Raw genomic sequence first — 7,688 nt, 5'->3', positions numbered from 1 at the left:
ATATATAGCATGTGCCCAGCCTTCTAGCATATAAACATTACGTATTAAAGTACTTTTATCTCAAATAAATTAACAAGTATATTTGATTTTGATTTTTTCCTCAAATGTCATTTTTCAAACAATGCGGAATGTAGTTCCAATTTTAAAAACAATGTCAGTGAGAAAAAATATCCATATAATTTAAAGATAATTATAACTTTCAATAGTATGGTCATATTCTTTAAAAGTCAAATGATTTTTTTATGTCATTTCTATCTTAAAAAGTACATTTTTGAAATTGTTTCCAACCAAATATAACATGTTTAAAGGTGTTTTAAATATATGTTTACTAAACAGTAAATAAATTTTTAATAATAAAACTTACTATTTAAACTATAGACACTAGAATTATAAACTATATTTTCAAAGGCAATCCTGAACCCTCGGACTTTATTTTGGCGTAAATCAAGTCATACATAATCAGGACAATTGTGAGAAAAGTGGTGTTTAGTATTTTTATATGTGGTGTCAGCCGCCAAGATTGAGCACTAGGCAAACAGTTACTAGGAGAAGTATATTAACTGGAAGGAGTTTTGGCTTCTGGTTTTTTATTTCTTTTTGAATAAGAAAAGTGCAACCATCCATTCTTCTCCATTATTGTACCCAAAGAGTTCTGCGACAGCAATGAAGAATGTTCTCCAGTAGACGGTCCACTTGACAGCAGAATCCTTGCCGTATGTTGATTCCATTATTGGCTTTATGGAAGTTGAGTTGTTGTCCATTCTTTTAAGCCACTCTTCACTGCAAAGAAATTAAAAAAAAAAGGAGATCTTAATTTGTTTTTCTACTTAAGGTCTGGGATAGGAAAAGATACAGACCATAAACAGAAACACCCTTACCTTGTCTGTTCATGGTGCTTCCCATCATAAGCCAATGATCAACAACAGACGCATCGTCCTGCATGTAAACCATTGCCACGAAGCCATTGATAAGTGAAACCAACTCTAAATTACCTCCTTGGTTTGAATATGATCACATAACAGAATTCTTGACTTCTTACATGTAATAAGCCTGGATTCATTGTCTCACAGACTGAGTACGGTTTATGGCCATTTTTTAAGACATTGCAATAATATCAGAGGAACAATTATCACTAGTTTGAGAGGGCAATGTAAACGAATCTCACCTGAAAATAAAGAAGCAGATTTTCTGAAGGCATTTTTCCTCCAGTAAAGAAGTATCTAGTAATCCACTCATCTTCATTTATGTCCTACTCAAAAAAGTGGCCAAGCAGTATCATTACCACTACATCTTAAGCAAAGCCAAAACCAGAAGTGGGAATGTACACCAATGGCTGTCTAAAGTTTTAAACAGAGTAAAATCAATGTACCTCAAAGTGGTAGGTAAATGCTTTGTGGCAAAAATGGTGAACAAATAGAAGGCTGTCCTGTTTCATCCACTTGGATATCTTCTTCAGAAGATCCTTATAATTCTTCATATGTTATGTCAATGGGAAAAACTAGATCTTGAATAATTTCTGAAAAAAAAACATTGTTACAATGGCATTTGCACACGGGTTGAGAAAGAAGTTACCTCAAACATCTCGGTGGAAAATACTCGGTCATAGGATGTTTCCATTTCAAATGTGCTAATATCTGCAAGAATGATCTCCAAATTTTGCAGCTGACGATCCCTACAGAAAACAGTAGGAATGGTTTAGGACCTTAGGTAATTGCTTAAGCAAAATACAGAATTCAACCTGATTTAAATCCTAAAGAATCTAAGGTATGCATCTGAGTGTGTGGTCACAAGGCATATGGGTGGTTAGAGTGGCATACCCACACTGCTTCTCAATAAATGCTTTCTGGATTGTTGAATTACAAATCCCTGTAACCTTGCAGTTTCTATACTTATTTGCGATGTATAAAGAGAGTGATCCCCAGCCACATCCAACATCAAGAACAGCATGACCATCTTTTAACTGTGACCTCTCACAGTAGAGTTCCAGCATTGCTTCTTCAGCATCGGCCTCCAGCTAGAGTTTTTGACTTGTCAGAAAAGTAGCAACAACTGCACAAAACAGTATTGAAAACAATTTTAATTCTAACCATAACCTTTGATATATATTCAGCTACATACATGAACCCAACAAGATTGAAAACTGAGGTGCCCAGAAAATTACCTATATTTAATATTCTTTCCAACGACCAACTCGAAGAAGGAGGTTGGTAGTGTTAAAGTATCTACTGCAACCACATCAGATCCCTCAAGCTCCAGCTCTACAGATTGTGCACACAATGAGTGTCCAAGAAGTACCATTACCAATATGGCAAGAGCACCAATTCAAGATCATGACAGCAAGCCTCCAGACAGTAAGCCTTGCAAATATGGAAGCTCACACTTAAGGCAAGTCTTTGCAAGAATCATGGATCCTACAAAATCTGCTATATAACTCATTAATTCAGCAAATCAATCTTATTTATGTTAATTGTATCATTTGCTTCCTTGTACAGAAAATAATGTGCATCTCTCAAGAGTGTATCTTTGATTCTTTTATTGACTTGTACAAACTATATAATCAATATACAATATACTGGTTTGGTGTGTTAGCCAAAACCATTTTTCTGTGATTTTGTTCATGGTATCAGAGCTGTATTCAGCTCACACTCATGCATCCCGGTTCAATGGCTTCTCCAAATACTACTTCTGCTGCTCCTTTTGTTTTTCCATCCTTTACCCAATTAATTAGGGTTAAACTCGATGGAAAAAACTACTTGCAATGGCTATCTCAACTGGTTCCTGTTATGAGAAGTCATGATATGATGGGCATTGTGGATGGTTCTGAACCATGCCCTACCACTTTGATCTCTGATGCTCAAGGCAAAGAGATTCCAAATCCAGCTTATGCTCTATGGATAAAAAAGGATCAATTCCTTCTCAGATGGATCAATATGACTCTATCTGAATCGGTGCTTTCCACAATTTATGGATTGCAAACTTCTCACCAAGTTTGGACTGCCCTTGCCAGTCGATTTGCATCACAATCTAGGTCTCGTGTCTCTCACCTAAAGAGACAATTGCAGTGCCTTTCTCAAGGTACCAAATCATGTTCTGAATACCTGCAAAGTGCCAAAGTTCTAGCAGACCAACTTGCTGCAGTTGGTAAACCCACTGAGGATAAGGACTTAATTTCCTTCATTATTAGTGGCCTTAATCCTTCCTTCAATGGATTTATCACTTCTTTCTCTCTTGCTACAAGAGACAATCCTCTAACATTTCTTGACTTTCAAGATGAGTTACTTAGTCATGAAATGCTCCTTAAACAACAAACTCCTTCTCCTGATCCAACAAACTTTGCTCTATTTATGCCAAAGTCCAACTCCTCAGCAATTCTGCTCCTTACTTATCTGAACCAGCAGTTGAGGTCCCAACTTACCATCGAATGCAAACTAGGTCACGTACTGGTTCTCTTCAACCCAAATCATTCCTAGATTTCCAGCTTTGTTACTCCACTTGATATCCTCTTCTTGCCTTACAAGCTCAATCTTCACCAGTTGAACCTACTTGTTTCTCCAAGGCCATTGCTGATCCATGCTGGAAAGATGCCATGTCTCAAGAGTTTGCTGCTCTTCTCTCCAATGACACATGGACACTTTGTCCAAGACCACCCCATCAAAATGTTATCCGAAATAAGTGGGTTTACAAAATCAAACAGCACTCCGATGGGTCCATAGACAGGTTCAAAGCACGCTTAGTTGCTAAGGGCTTTGAGCAACAACTTGGCATTGACTACACAGATACGTTTAGTCCATTTGTTAAAGCATCTACCATTCGCATTGTGTTGGCCCTAGCAGTACATTTTCATTGGCCCATTAGACAAGTTGATGTGTCTAATGCTTTCCTACATGGAACCTTAATGGAAGAAGTGTTCATGGAACAACCTCAAGGGTTTGTTGATGCTCAACACCCAGATTATGTTTGCAAACTTCATAAAGCAATCTATGGTTTAAAACATGCCCCAAGAGCCTGGTTTCACTGCTTATCTTCCTCATTACTTGATCTCGGGTTCACAGCATCCTTGGTTGACACCTCCTTGTTTGTCTTTATTCAAGGGGAAATCAAGGTCTTCATGCTCATATATGTGGATGACATCATTGTCACTGGTACTCATAACTCTGTTATTTCCTCTCTGATTTCTCAGTTGCAGCAAAGGTTTCCTCTCAAGGACTTGGGGTCACTTAGCTACTTCCTTGGCATTCAGGCCACACGATCAGCTACTGGCCTGCACCTCTGTCAATCTAAATACATTCAAGATCTCTTGCACCGTACTTGCATGATTGGAGCCAAACCAACCAGCTCTCCTTGCCCATCTAGTTCCAAGCTGTCCAAATATGGTGGGGATGTGCTTCCTGACCCATCTGAATATCGTCAAGTTGTTGGATCCTTGCAATATTGCACATTGACACAACCAGACATTGCCTTTTCAGTTAACCAACTCTGTCAACATATGCATTGCCCCTCAACTATCCATTGGTCAGCTGTTAAACGTGTTCTAAGGTACCTAAAAAGCTCTAGTGATCATGGTCTCTTTTACTCTCCTGGCAGCCTTCATCTTCAAGCCTTTTGTGACTCCGATTGGGCAGGGAATCCGGATGACCGTCGTTCTACCTCTGGATTTGGTATTTTTCTTGGCAACTCTTTAGTCTCTTGGAGTGCCAAGAAGCAGGCGGTGGTGTCTCGGTCCAGCACAGAAGCTGAGTACCAAGGTATGACCATCACCACTGCTGAATTGTTTTGGCTTCGCATGCTTTTTAAGGATCTTCATATCCCTCTCATACAGCCACCTATACTTTGGTGTGACAATGTTAGTGCCCTTGCCCTTGCCTCTAATCCGGTGTTTCATGCACGCACTAAACACATAGAGGTCAGCTATCACTTTATCCGTGAAAAAGTATTGAATGGTGACATTCTTCTCAAGTTTATTTCGACTAATGATCAATTGGCTGATATTTTCACTAAGGGTCTCTCCTCTGCTAGATTCTCTCTTCTCAAGTCCAAGCTCTTGGTTCAACCTCTTCCCATTCGCTTGCGGGAGGATGTTAAAGTATCTACTGCAACCACATCAGATCCCTCGAGCTCCAGCTCTACAGATTGTGCACACAATGAGTGTCCAAGAAGTACCCATTACCAATATGGCAAGAGCACCTCTTCAAGATCATGACAGCAAGCCTCCAGACAGCAAGCCTTGCAAATATGGAAGCTCACACTTAAGGCAAGTCTTTGCAAGAATCAGGGATCCTACAAAATCTGCTATATAACTCTGTAATCCCATTGATTCAGCAAATCAATCTTATTTATGTTAATTGTATCATTTGCTTCCTTGTACAGAAAATAATGTGCATCTCTCAAGAGTGTATCTTTGATTCTTTTATTGACTTGTACAAACTATATAATCAATATACAATATACTGGTTTGGTGTGTTAGCCAAAACCATTTTTCTGTGATTTTGTTCAGGTAGTTCATAATGTTGAGCCTTTGGCTCGTCAGTCTTGATAGATGAGAATGTTAAGAGTCTCATGAGGCGTTGTTATTAACTGGAAATATGTTTTTATGTCATGTGTGGTACAAAAACATGCACAAATATTTTCATTTTTATGCAAAATTGATATAAAAATTCTTGAGTGCTACATGCACTCCTGTTTTGTTGGCCAGCCTTTTCTGCATTTTGCATTTTTTGTTTTACTTTCTATGATTTATTTCCGACTGTAGTGGATTGTAGCAGTCCAGAGGAAGCTTTCCTAGGGTGCCCAGGGACGAAGTACTAGATTGTAGATTATAGGTACCATGAGCAAGATGCCTTGTTTTTTTGTTGTAAATAACTCATTTTTGATAAAGAATTACTACATATACAAAAATATTACACAAAATAAACTTACAAACTGATGTAGTTTCATAAAATCTATTAGATCTATTTTATAATAAAATTAGTTTTACAATCTGACGTATTACCTTAATTGTATGACATAATAAAAAAGGCTTCTACCTATTAATCTTATAATAAAAAAGAAACTAAACAAGCATGACATAAACTTATTCAAAGCATTGGGATGATAAACATGCCAAAATAAGGTTCCTTAATTAGCAATATTATAGGTTACCATTTGTTAGAAATACAAGATTGCAAGATGTGTAAGAAAAATAAAATAACAAGGAAAGTAAAAGACAAAAAATCATGAATTATAGATCATTTTGTTTTTCACAACAACCAATTTAAGATCTGTCTTTTCATTCTACCAAGAAAACAAAAATAGATAACTAAGAGATTTGGGCAGATATTTTTAAAAAAGGAACAAGTACTGCAATAAATGATTCTAATTCATAAATATCTCGATATAATATTGAAATTCGATTGGACCAAATTTAGACCAAAACTAAATTGGACTCATGATTAGGTATTGAAGACGTGTTGTATTATTTTGTATAAATATATTACTTATGGGTGGGTAAGAATTGAAAAAATAGGAAAATGATACTTAATCTTTCAAAGTTATCGTTTGAATATTTTTATATTTTTAATTTTATTTTTTTATTTAGTGATAAATAAAATGATTATTAGTGAAGTTATATATTTTTTTAATTTTTTCTTAATAACAAAGAATGTTAAAAAAATACTTTAAAGAAAATGATAAGAAAAAAAAAAAGATAAATTTGTATTAGCTATACGCCAAACGCTGACAGCCGCTACCACCATTCTTTAAAAAAAAAAGTATCATGTTACAACCATAGACAAAAAGAAAAAACTACCAATGGTGGTCACCAAATAAGTTATTCATATATATATATATATTTGCTTTTTTTCACTTTTTTTTTATATTCTTAAATTGATTTTTTTTCAATTCAAAACATCATTTAAAAATATTTCCTTAATCACTAAATAAAAAAATTTGATAATCACCAGCGGTGACTTTTTGTCTTTGGGATAAGCATTATTTAAAAAAAAAAAAAAAAAAATGTGTGCATGACCACTTGCAATAACAACCAACTAACATGTAGGCAAACAGATTTAAGTCTCTCTCGTCTCTTTCCCTCTAACTTCTCTCTAAAAAGAGTTCTCAAACCCCAGTGTGGCCGAACTAGGGGAGAGGAGCTTTGGCTCCTCCCTTCCATTCTTGTTCTCTCTTCTCCTCTATATCTTTTCATCCTTTTCTCTTTGATTCCGGCGTTTTTTTCTTCCGTTTTGGTTTCAGCGTTTTTGATGGAGATGTTTCGATCTGTTGACTTCCGGAGTTTGACGGCATCCACGTGCACCACAGCAGACCTTCCAATGTGCCGATCTGTCGGAAGGGAGAAGAAGTTGCCAAACGCAGTGGCTAGTGGATAGCACGCGCGGTCCGTTGAGGGGTGAATGAAGTTCAAACGCCACCGCCTAGGATACGTTTCTGTCGCCACGCGAGGTTTATCTAGGACTGGGGCATCCATTTTCTTAGGAGTTGACTGTCGTTTCATGCTCAGAGGGCGGCGCGTGGATCCCATGCTCCTATACAACCCCTGCCAGTGTTTTTGTTTCGCTATTTTGGTTTTGTTTAGCTTAATCTCTGTTTGGTTTATGTTTTTAGTATAATAAAATTACAAGTCTCTTAGACATTAGGTCTGAAGAGTTGTTTCCCTAAGACTTTTAGTTTGTAAGGTGTATATTACCTCATTAGTT

General features: G+C 36.8%; 1 pseudogene; it reads right to left on the bottom strand.

Moving 5' to 3' along the window:
- Positions 1 to 399: 399 nt before the first annotated feature.
- LOC122295920 lies at positions 400 to 6,431 on the bottom strand (annotated as a pseudogene).
- Positions 6,432 to 7,688: the final 1,257 nt, after the last annotated feature.

Source organism: Carya illinoinensis, chromosome 15 (assembly GCF_018687715.1).
Source record: "Carya illinoinensis cultivar Pawnee chromosome 15, C.illinoinensisPawnee_v1, whole genome shotgun sequence".
NCBI lineage: Eukaryota > Viridiplantae > Streptophyta > Magnoliopsida > Fagales > Juglandaceae > Carya > Carya illinoinensis.
Note: the sequence above shows the minus strand (reverse complement) of the source record. Positions and strands in the feature narration are given on the sequence as shown.